The sequence below is a fragment of the Arachis ipaensis genome, chromosome B3 (genome assembly GCF_059453495.1).
Source record: "Arachis ipaensis isolate K30076 ecotype BB chromosome B3, ASM5945349v1, whole genome shotgun sequence".
NCBI classification, from domain to species: Eukaryota; Viridiplantae; Streptophyta; class Magnoliopsida; order Fabales; family Fabaceae; genus Arachis; species Arachis ipaensis.
In genome coordinates this window covers 95,558,415-95,568,524 of record NC_142438.1, presented here as the reverse complement: position 1 = coordinate 95,568,524, position 10,110 = coordinate 95,558,415, and the positions used below count along the sequence as shown (strand labels likewise).

At 38.5% G+C, this 10,110-nt stretch overlaps 1 non-coding gene across 1 annotated transcript; it reads right to left on the bottom strand.

The window, feature by feature from the left end:
• Positions 1 to 3,576: 3,576 nt before the first annotated feature.
• LOC148571654 (small nucleolar RNA R71) lies at positions 3,577 to 3,684 on the bottom strand. Its single transcript, XR_015908362.1, has one exon. It is a non-coding gene; the product is annotated as a small nucleolar RNA R71 (small nucleolar RNA).
• Between the last annotated feature and the right edge of the window lie 6,426 nt (positions 3,685 to 10,110).

Here is a 10,110-nt window from a genome sequence, read left to right as displayed (position 1 = left end):
AATATATAATAGTCCATACTTTGAATAAGGATTTCCAGTTCCATGCTGCAGTCTGGCGTCCAGCGCCAGAAACAAGTTGCAAAGTGGAGTTCAACGCCAGAAACACGTTACAAACTGGCGTTCAACTCCAAGAATGACCTCTCCACGTGAAAGCTTCATGCTTAGCCCAAGGACACACCAAGTGGGCCCCGGAAGTGGATTTCTACATCAATTACTTACTTCTGTAAACCCTAGTAGCTAGTTTAGTATAAATAGGACTTTTTACTATTGTATTTACATCTTTAGTTTCATCTTTAGATCACGTTTGGGGGCTAGCCTCTCGGCCATGCCTGGACCTTATCACTTATGTATTTTCAACGGTAGAGTTTCTACATACCATAGATTAAGGTGTGGAGCTCTGCTGTTCCTCAAAGATTAATGCAAAGTACTATTGTTTTTCTATTCAATTCAACTTATTCTACTTCTAAGATATTCATTTGCACTTCAATATGATGGATATGATGATCATGACAGTCATCATCATTCGCAACTTATGAACGCATGCCTGACAACCACTTCCGTTCTACCTTAGATTGAATGGATATCTCTTGGATATCTAATACAGGGGACCGAGTCCGAGTTATTAGTGTCTTCGTGGTATAAGTTAGAACCCATGGATGGCCATTCTTGAGATTCGGAAAGTCTAAACCTTGTCTGTGGTATTCCGAGTAGGATCTGGGAAGGGATGGCTGTGATGAGCTTCAAACTCGCGAGTGCTGGGCGTAGTGACAGACGCAAAAGGATCAATGGATCCTATTCCAGTATGATCGAGAACCGACAGATGATTAGCCGTGCCGTGACAGAGTATTTGGACCTTTTTCACAGAGAGGATGAGATGTAGCCATTGACAACGGTGATGCCCTACATAAAGCTTGCCATGGAAAGGAGTAGGATTGATTGGATGAAGACAGCAGGAAAGCAGAGATCAGAGGAACGAAAGCATCTCCATACGCTTATCTGAAATTCTCACCAATGAATTACATAAGTACCACTATCCTATTTTATATTTTATTTATTTTCATCCACTATAATCTCTTAATACATTTGAATCCGCCTGACTGAGATTTACAATGTGACCATAGCTTGCTTCAAGCCGACAATCTCCGTGGGATCGACCCTTACTCACGTAAGGTTTATTACTTGGACGACCCAGTGCACTTGCTGGTTAGTTGTACGAAGTTGTGAAACAGATATAAGATCATGAACGTGCGTATTGAGTTTTTAGCGCCGTTACCAAGGAATGGAATGATCACGATTTTGCACACCAAGTTTTTGGCGCCGTTGCCGGGGATTGTTCGAGTTTGGACAACTGACGGTTCATCTTGTTGCTCAGATTAGGTAATTTTCTTTTTCGTTTTATTTTTCAAAAAAAAAATTTGTTTTCAAAAATCTTTCAAAAAAATTTTTTCTTTTCCCTTTGTTTTCGAAAATTAATTTAAAATTTTTAAGAATGAATTCTAAAGTTTCAAATTGGTATGCTGAAGTTTGGCTGGCCATCAAGCTTTAGACTAACCTGGTATGATTCCTGGAATCTTGATTGAGGACTTTGAATTCATTGCTTCCTTTTCCCTATAGTTTTCAAAAAAATAAAAATATACAAAAATCCAAAAAAAATTAATAAAATCATAAAATCAAAAAGATTTTTTGTTTCTTGTTTGAGTCTAGAGTCAATTTTTAAATTTGGTGTCAATCGCATTTTTTCTAAAAATTTATGCATTTTTCGAAAATTCATGCATTCATAGTGTTCTTCATGATCTTCAAGTTGTTCTTGGTAAGTCTTCTTGTTTGATCTTCATATTTTCTTGTTTTGTGTCTTTTCTTGTTTTTCATATGCATTTTTAATTTTGTAGTGTCTAATTATTGAAAATTTTTAAGTTTGGTGTCTTGCATATTTTTCTTTCATTAAAAATTTTCAAAAATAAGTCTTGATGTTCATCTTGATCTTCAAAGTGTTCTTGGTGTTCATCTTGACATTCATAGTGTTCTTGCATGCATTGTGTTTTGATTCATAATTTTTATGTTATGAGCCTTTTTCATGTTTTTCTCTTTCTTCATTAAAAATTCAAAAATAAAAAATATCTTTTTCTTATTTTACTCAAAATTTTCGAAAATATGCTTCGATTTAGTCAAAAAGTTTTTAAATTTAATTGTTTGTTATGAATCAAATCAAATTTTCAATTTAAAAATCTTATCTTTTCAAAATCTTTTTCAAAAATTAAATCTTTTTCAAAATTCCTTTCTAATATTTTCGAAAAATTTTCAAATTAATTTCCAAAAATCTTTTTCTTAATTTTAGTTCATGATTTTCGAATTTAATATGATTGATTCAAAAATATTAAGTTGTTACTTGCCTAGTAAGAAAGGTTCAATCTTTAAACTCTAGAATATTATCTTTTTAGTTTCTTGTTAGTCAAGTAATCAACTTTAGTTTTCAAAATCAAATCTCTTTAATTTTCTTTTCAAATCTTTTTCAAATTAAGTTTCAATCATATCATTTTCAAATTCAATTTCAAAATCTTTTCTAACTTCTTATCTTTTTAAAATTGATTTTCAATCAATCTTATCTTTTTGTTTCAATCATATCTTTTCCAAAACTACCTAACTAATCCTCTCTCTCTTATTTTCGAAAATTCCCTCTCTCCTTTTTCAAAATTTCTTTTTAATTAATTAATTGTTTTAAATTTTAATTTTAATTTTATTCTTTTAATTTTCGAAAATCATCAACCCCTTTTTAAAATTTATTTTCGAAATCTAACTTTCAAATTTAATTTTTATTTTAATTAAATTTCAAAATTCTCTCTCTCATCTCCTTCTATTTATTTATTCATCTACTAACACTTCTCTTCCATCCAAAAATTCGAACACCACCTCCCTCTCTGTGTTCGAGTTTTTCCTCTTCTCTTCTTTACATTATATTCTTTTCTTCTTCTACTCACACAAGGGAACCTCTATACTGTGGTAAAAAGGATCCCTATTATTATTTTCTGTTCCCTTCTTTTTCATATGAGCAGAAGCAAGGACAAGAACATTCTTGTTGAAGCTGATCCTGAACCTGAAAGGACTCTAAAAAGGAAACTAAGAGAAGCTAAAATATAACAATCCAGAGACAACCTTACAGGAATTTTCGAACAGGAAGAGGAGATGGCAGCTGAAAATAATAATAATGCAAGGAGGAAGCTTGGTGATTTTACTGCACCTAATTCCAATTTACATGGAAGAAGCATCTCCATCCCTGCCATTGGAGCAAACAACTTTGAGCTGAAACCTCAATTAGTTTCTCTGATGCAGCAGAACTGCAAGTTTCATGGACTTCCATCTAAAGATCCTTTTCAGTTCTTAACTGAATTCTTGCAGATCTGTGATACTGTTAAGACCAATGGGGTTGATCCCGAGGTCTACAGGCTTACGCTTTTCCCGTTTGCTGTAAGAGACAGAGCTAGAGTGTGGTTGGACTCTCAACCCAAAGATAGCCTGAACTCTTGGGATAAGCTGGTCACGGCTTTCTTAGCCAAGTTCTTTCCTCCTCAAAAGCTGAGCAAGCTTAGAGTGGATGTTCAAACCTTCAGACAGAAAGAAGGTGAATCCCTCTATGAAGCTTGGGAGAGATATAAGCAACTGACCAAAAAGTGTCCTTCTGACATGCTTTTAGAATGGACCATCCTGGATATATTCTATGATGGTCTGTCTGAATTAGCTAAGATGTCATTGGATACTTCTGCAGGTGGATCCATTCACCTAAAGAAAATACCTGCAGAAGCTCAAGAACTCATTGACATGGTTGCTAATAACCAGTTCATGTACACTTCTGAGAGGAATCCTGTGAGTAATGGGACGCCTCAGAAGAAGGGAGTTCTTGAAATTGATACTCTGAATGCCATATTGGCTCAGAATAAAATATTGACTCAGCAAGTCAATATGATTTCTCAGAGTCTGAATGGAATGCAAGCTACATCCAAAAGTACTCAAGAGGCATCTTCTGAAGAAGAAGCTTATGATCCTGAGAACCCTGTAATAGAAGAGGTGAATTACATGGGTGAACCCTATGGAAACACCTATAATCCCTCATGGAGAAATTATCCAAATCTCTCATGGAAGGATCAAAAGCCTCAACAAGGCTTTAATAATGGTGAAAGAAACAAGTTTAGCAATAGCAAGCCTTTTCCATCATCCACTCAGCAAAAGACAGAGAGTTCTGAGCAGAATCTATCTAGGTTGGGAAATATAGTCTCTGATCTATCTAAGGCCACTCTAAGTTTCATGAATGAAACAAGGTCTTCCATTAGAAATTTGGAAGCACAAGTGGGCTAGCTGAGTAAAGGAATCACTGAAACCCCTCCTAGTACTCTCCCAAGCAATACAGAAGAAAACCCAAAGGGAGAGTGCAAGGCCATTGAAATGACCATCATGGCCGAACTTGTAAGGGAGGGAGAGGACGTGAATCCCAGTGAGGAAGACATCCTGGGACGTCCAGAGATCAATAAGGAGTTTCCCTCTGAGGAACCAAAGGATTCTGAGGCTCATCTGGAGACCATAGAGATTCCATTAAACCTCTTTATGCCATTCATGAGCTCTGATGAGTATTCTTCTTCTGAAGAGAATGAAGATGTTACTGAAGAGCAAGTTGCCAAGTACCTTGGTGCAATCATGAAGCTGAATGCTAAATTATTTGGTAATGAGACTTGGGAAGATAAAACTCCCTTGCTCACCAATGAACTGAGTGATCTGGATCAACTGAAATTGCCTCAGAAGAAACAGGATCCTGGAAGGTTCTTAATACCTTGCACCATAGGCACCATGACCTTTGAGAAGGCTCTATGTGACCTTGGGTCAGGGATAAACCTCATGCCCCTCTCTGTAATGGAGAAACTAGGAATCTTTGAGGTGCAAGCTACCAGAATCTCATTAGAGATGGCAGACAACTCAAGAAAACAGGCTTATGGTCAAGTAGAGGACGTGTTAGTAAAGGTTGAAGGCCTTTACATCCCTGCTGATTTCATAATCCTGGATACTGGGAAGGATGAGGATGAATCCATCATTCTTGGAAGACCCTTCCTAGCCACAGTAAGAGCTGTGATTGATGTGGACAGAGGAGAATTAATCCTTCAACTGAATGAGGACTCCCTTGTGTTTAAAACTCAAAGATCTCCTTCTGTAACCATGGAGAGGAAGCATGAAAAGCTTCTCTCACTTCAAAGTCAACCAAAGCCCCCACAGTCAAACTCTAAGTTTGGTGTTGAACTCCCATATCCAAACTCTAAGTTTGGTGTTGGGAGTCTAAAAAATTGACCTAATCACCTGTGTGGCTCCATGAGAGCCCACTGTCAAGCTATTGACATTAAAGAAGCGCTTGTTGGGAGGCAACCCAAAGTTATTTAATCATTTTTATTTTATTTTCTCTTTGTTATTTCATGTTTTATTAGGTTGATGATCATGTGGAGTCAAAAAAACTACTGAAAAATCAAAAACAGAATGAAAAATAGCATTGAAAACAGAACACCCTGGAGGAAGGGCTTACTGGCGTTTAAACGCCAGTAAGGAGCATCTGGCTGGCGTTTAACGCCAGAACAGAGCATGAAACTGGTGTTAAACGCCAGAAACAAGCAGCAGTTTGGCGTTTAAACGCCAGGATTGCACCCAGAGGAAAGCTGGCGTTAAACGCCAGAAACAAGTATCAGACTGGCGTTTAACGCCAGAAATATGCACCATACTGGCGTTCAACACCAGAAACATGCTGCAGACTGGCGTTGAACGCCCAAAACAAGCATGGAAGTGGCGTTTAACGCCAGAAACATGCTGCAGTCTGGCGTTAAACGCCAGGATTGCACATATAGGGCGTTTTACACGCCTCAAAGGTGAAGGGATGAGAAATCCTCAAACACCTCAGGATCTGTGGACCCCACAGGATTCTCTCAGGATCTGTGAATCCCACAGGATTCCCACTTACCTTTCTTTTCTCCTCTTCACACCTTTTCATATCACTTTTCCCCAAATACCCCTCACCAATCAACTCAATCACTCTTTCCCATCACCTCTTCACCACTCACATCCATCCTCTCTTCCCCAAAAACCCCACCTACCTTTAAATTCAAAATAATTTCCCTCCCAAACCTCTAGAAAGAGGAAAGAGAAGGCAATCGCTTCCACCTCTGAGTCATGGGAGATGGAGAGATTCATCTCTAAGGTTCATCAAGACCACTTCTATGAAGTTGTAGCCAAGAAGAAAGTGATCCCTGAGGTTCCTTTCAAACTCAAAAAGAATGAGTATCCGGAGATCCGACTTGAAATCCAAAGAAGAGGTTGGGAAGTTCTAACCAACCCCATTCAACAAGTCAGGATCTTAATGGTTCAAGAGTTCTATGCAAACACATGGGTTACCAGGAACCATGATCAAAGTGTGAACCCGAACCCAAAGAATTGGCTCACCATGGTTCGGGGGAAATACTTAGATTTCAGTCCGGAGAATGTGAGGCTGGCGTTTAACTTGCCAATGATGGAAGAGAACGCACGCCCCTACACTAGAAGAGTCAACTTTGATCAAAGGTTGGACCAAGTCCTCATGGACATATGTGTGGAAGGAGCTCAATGGAAAATTGACTCAAAAGGCAAGCCGGTTCAACTAAGAAGGCTTGACCTCAAACCAGTAGCTAGAGGATGGTTGGAGTTCATTCAACGCTCAATCATTCCTACTAGCAACCGGTCTGAAGTTACTATAGACCGGGCCATCATGATCCATAGCATCATGATTGAGGAGGAAGTGGAGGTTCATGAGATTATACCTCAAGAACTCTACAAGGTGGCTGACAAGTCCTCCAACTTGGCAAGGTTAGCCTTTCCTCACCTCATTTGCCACCTCTGCAATTCGGCTGAGATTGACATAGAAGGAGACATCCTCATTGAAGAGGACAAGCCCATCACTAAGAAAATGATGGAGCAAACAAGAGAGCATGGACCTCAACATGAGCATGAGGAAATTCCTCACCATGAAATCCCTGAGATGCCTCAAGGGATGCACTTTCCTCCACAAAACTATTGGGAACAAATCAACACTTCCCTAGGTGAATTAAGTTCCAACATGGGACAATTAAGGGTGGAACATCAAGAGCACTCCATCATCCTCCATGAAATTAGAGAAGATCAAAGAGCTATGAGGGAGGAGCAAGAAAGACAAGGAAGAGACATAGAGGAGCTCAAAAGCACCATTGGTCCTTCAAGAAGAGGAAGACGCCACCCTCACTAAGGTGGACTCATTCCTTAATCTCCTTGTTTATTTATTTTCTTGTTTTTCGATTTTTATGCTTTATGTTTGTTTATGTTTTTGTCTTCATGATCACTGGTATTTAAGCGTCTATGCCTTAAAGATATGAATGTCCTATGAATCCATCACCTCTCTTGAATAAAAAAATGTTTTAATTACAAAAGAACAAGAAGTACATGGTTTCGAATTCATCCTTGAAACTAGTTTAATTATTTTGATGTGGTGACAATACTTTTTGTTTTCTGAATGAATGCTTGAATAGTGCATATGTCTTTTGAAGTTGTTGTTTAAGAATGTTAAATATGTTGGCTCTTGAAAGAATGATGATAAGGAGAAATGTTATTTGATAATCTGAAAAATCATAAAATTGATTCTTGAAGCAAGAAAAAGCAGTGAATACAGAAAGCTTGCGAAAAAAAAGAGAGAAAAATGGCGAAAAAAATATAATAGAAAGAAAAAGAAAAAGCAAGCAGAAAAAGCCAAAAGCTCTTAAAACCAAAAGGCAAGAGCAAAAAAGGCAATAACCCTTAAAACCAAAAGGCATGGGTAAATAAAAAGGATCCCAAGGCTTTGAGCATCAGTGGATAGGAGGGCCTAAAGGAATAAAATCCTAGCCTAAGCGGCTAAACCAAGCTGTCCCTAACCATGTGCTTGTGGTGTGAAGGTGTCAAGTGAAAACTTGAGACTGAGCGGTTAAAGTCAAGGTCCAAAGCAAAAAAAGAGTGTGCTTAAGAACCCTGGACACCTCTAATTGGGGACTTTAGCAAAGCTGAGTCACAATCTGAAAAGGTTCACCCAGTTATGTGTATGTGGCATTTATGTATCCGGTGGTAATACTGGAAAACAAAGTGCTTAGGGCCATGGCCAAGACTCATAAAGTAGCTGTGTTCAAGAATCAACATACTGAACTAGGAGAATCAATAACACTATCTGAACTCTGAGTTCCTATAGATGCCAATCATTCTGAACTTCAATGGGTAAAGTGAGATGCCAAAACTATTCAAGAGGCAAAAAGCGACAAGTTCCGCTCATCTGATTGGAGCTATGTTTCATTAATATTTTGGAATTTATAGTATATTCTCTTCTTTTTATCCTATTTGATTTTCAGTTGCTTGGGGACAAGCAAAAATTTAAGTTTGGTGTTGTGATGAGCGGATAATTTATACGCTTTTTGGCATTGTTTTTAGTATGTTTTCAGTATGATTTTGTTAGTTTTTAGTATATTTTTATTAGTTTTTAATTAAAAATCACATTTCTGGACTTTACTATGAGTTTGTGTGTTTTTCTGTGATTTCAGGTATTTTCTGGCTGAAATTGAGGGACCTGAGCAAAAATCAGATTCAGAGGTTGAAGAAGGACTGCAGATGCTGTTGGATTCTGACCTCCCTGCACTCAAAGTGGATTTTCTGGAGCTACAGAACTCCAAATGGTGCGCTTCCAATTGTGTTGGAAAGTAGACATCTAGGGATTTCCAGCAATATATAATATTTCATACTTTAAATAAGGATTGGCGACGTAAACTGGCGTTCAACGCCAGTTCCATGCTGCAGTCTGGCGTCCAGCGCCAGAAAAAGGTTGCAAAGTGGAGTTCAACGCCAGAAACACGTTACAAATTGGCGTTCAACTCCAAGAATGACCTCTCCACGTGAAAGCTTCATGCTCAGCCCAAGCACACACCAAGTGGGCCCCGGAAGTGGATTTCTACATCAATTATTTACTTCTGTAAACCCTAGTAGCTAGTTTAGTATAAATAGGACTTTTTACTATTGTATTTACATCTTTAGTTTCATCTTTAGATCACGTTTGGGGGCTGGCCTCTCGGCCATGCTTGGACCTTATCACTTATGTATTTTCAACGGTAGAATTTCTACACACCATAGATTAAGGTGTGGAGCTCTGCTATTCCTCAAAGATTAATGCAAAGTACTATTGTTTTTCTATTCAATTCAACTTATTCCGCTTCTAAGATATTCATTCGCACTTCAATATGATGGATATGATGATCGTGACAGTCATCATCATTCGCAACTTATGAATGCATGCCTGACAACCACTTCCGTTCTACCTTAGATTGAATGGATATCTCTTGGATATCTAATACAGGGGACCGAGTCCGAGTTATTAATGTCTTCGTGGTATAAGTTAGAACCCATGGATGGCCATTCTTGAGATCCGGAAAGTCTAAACCTTGTCTGTGGTATTCCGAGTACGATCTGGGAAGGGATGGCTGTGACGAGCTTCAAACTCGTGAGTGCTGGGCGTAGTGACAGACGCAAAAGGATCAATGGATCCTATTCCAGTATGATCGAGAACCGACAGATGATTAGCCGTGCCGTGACAGAGCATTTGGACCTTTTTCACAGAGAGGATGGGATGTAGCCATTGACAATGGTGATGCCCTACATAAAGCTTGCCATGGAAAGGAGTAGGATTGATTGAATGAAGACAACAGGAAAGCAGAGATCAGAGGAACGAAAGCATCTCCATACGCTTATCTGAAATTCTCACCAATGAATTACATAAGTACCACTATCCTATTTTATATTTTATTTATTTTTATCCACTATAATCTCTTAATACATTTGAATCTGCCTGACTGAGATTTACAAGGTGACCATAGCTTGCTTTAAGCCGACAATCTCCGTGGGATCGACCCTTACTCACGTAAGGTTTATTACTTGGACGACCCAGTGCACTTGCTGGTTAGTTGTACGAAGTTGTGAAATAGATATAAGATCATGAACGTGCGTATTGAGTTTTTAGTGCCGTTACCAAGGAATGGAATGATCATGAATGCGCACACCACCGCCACTGGA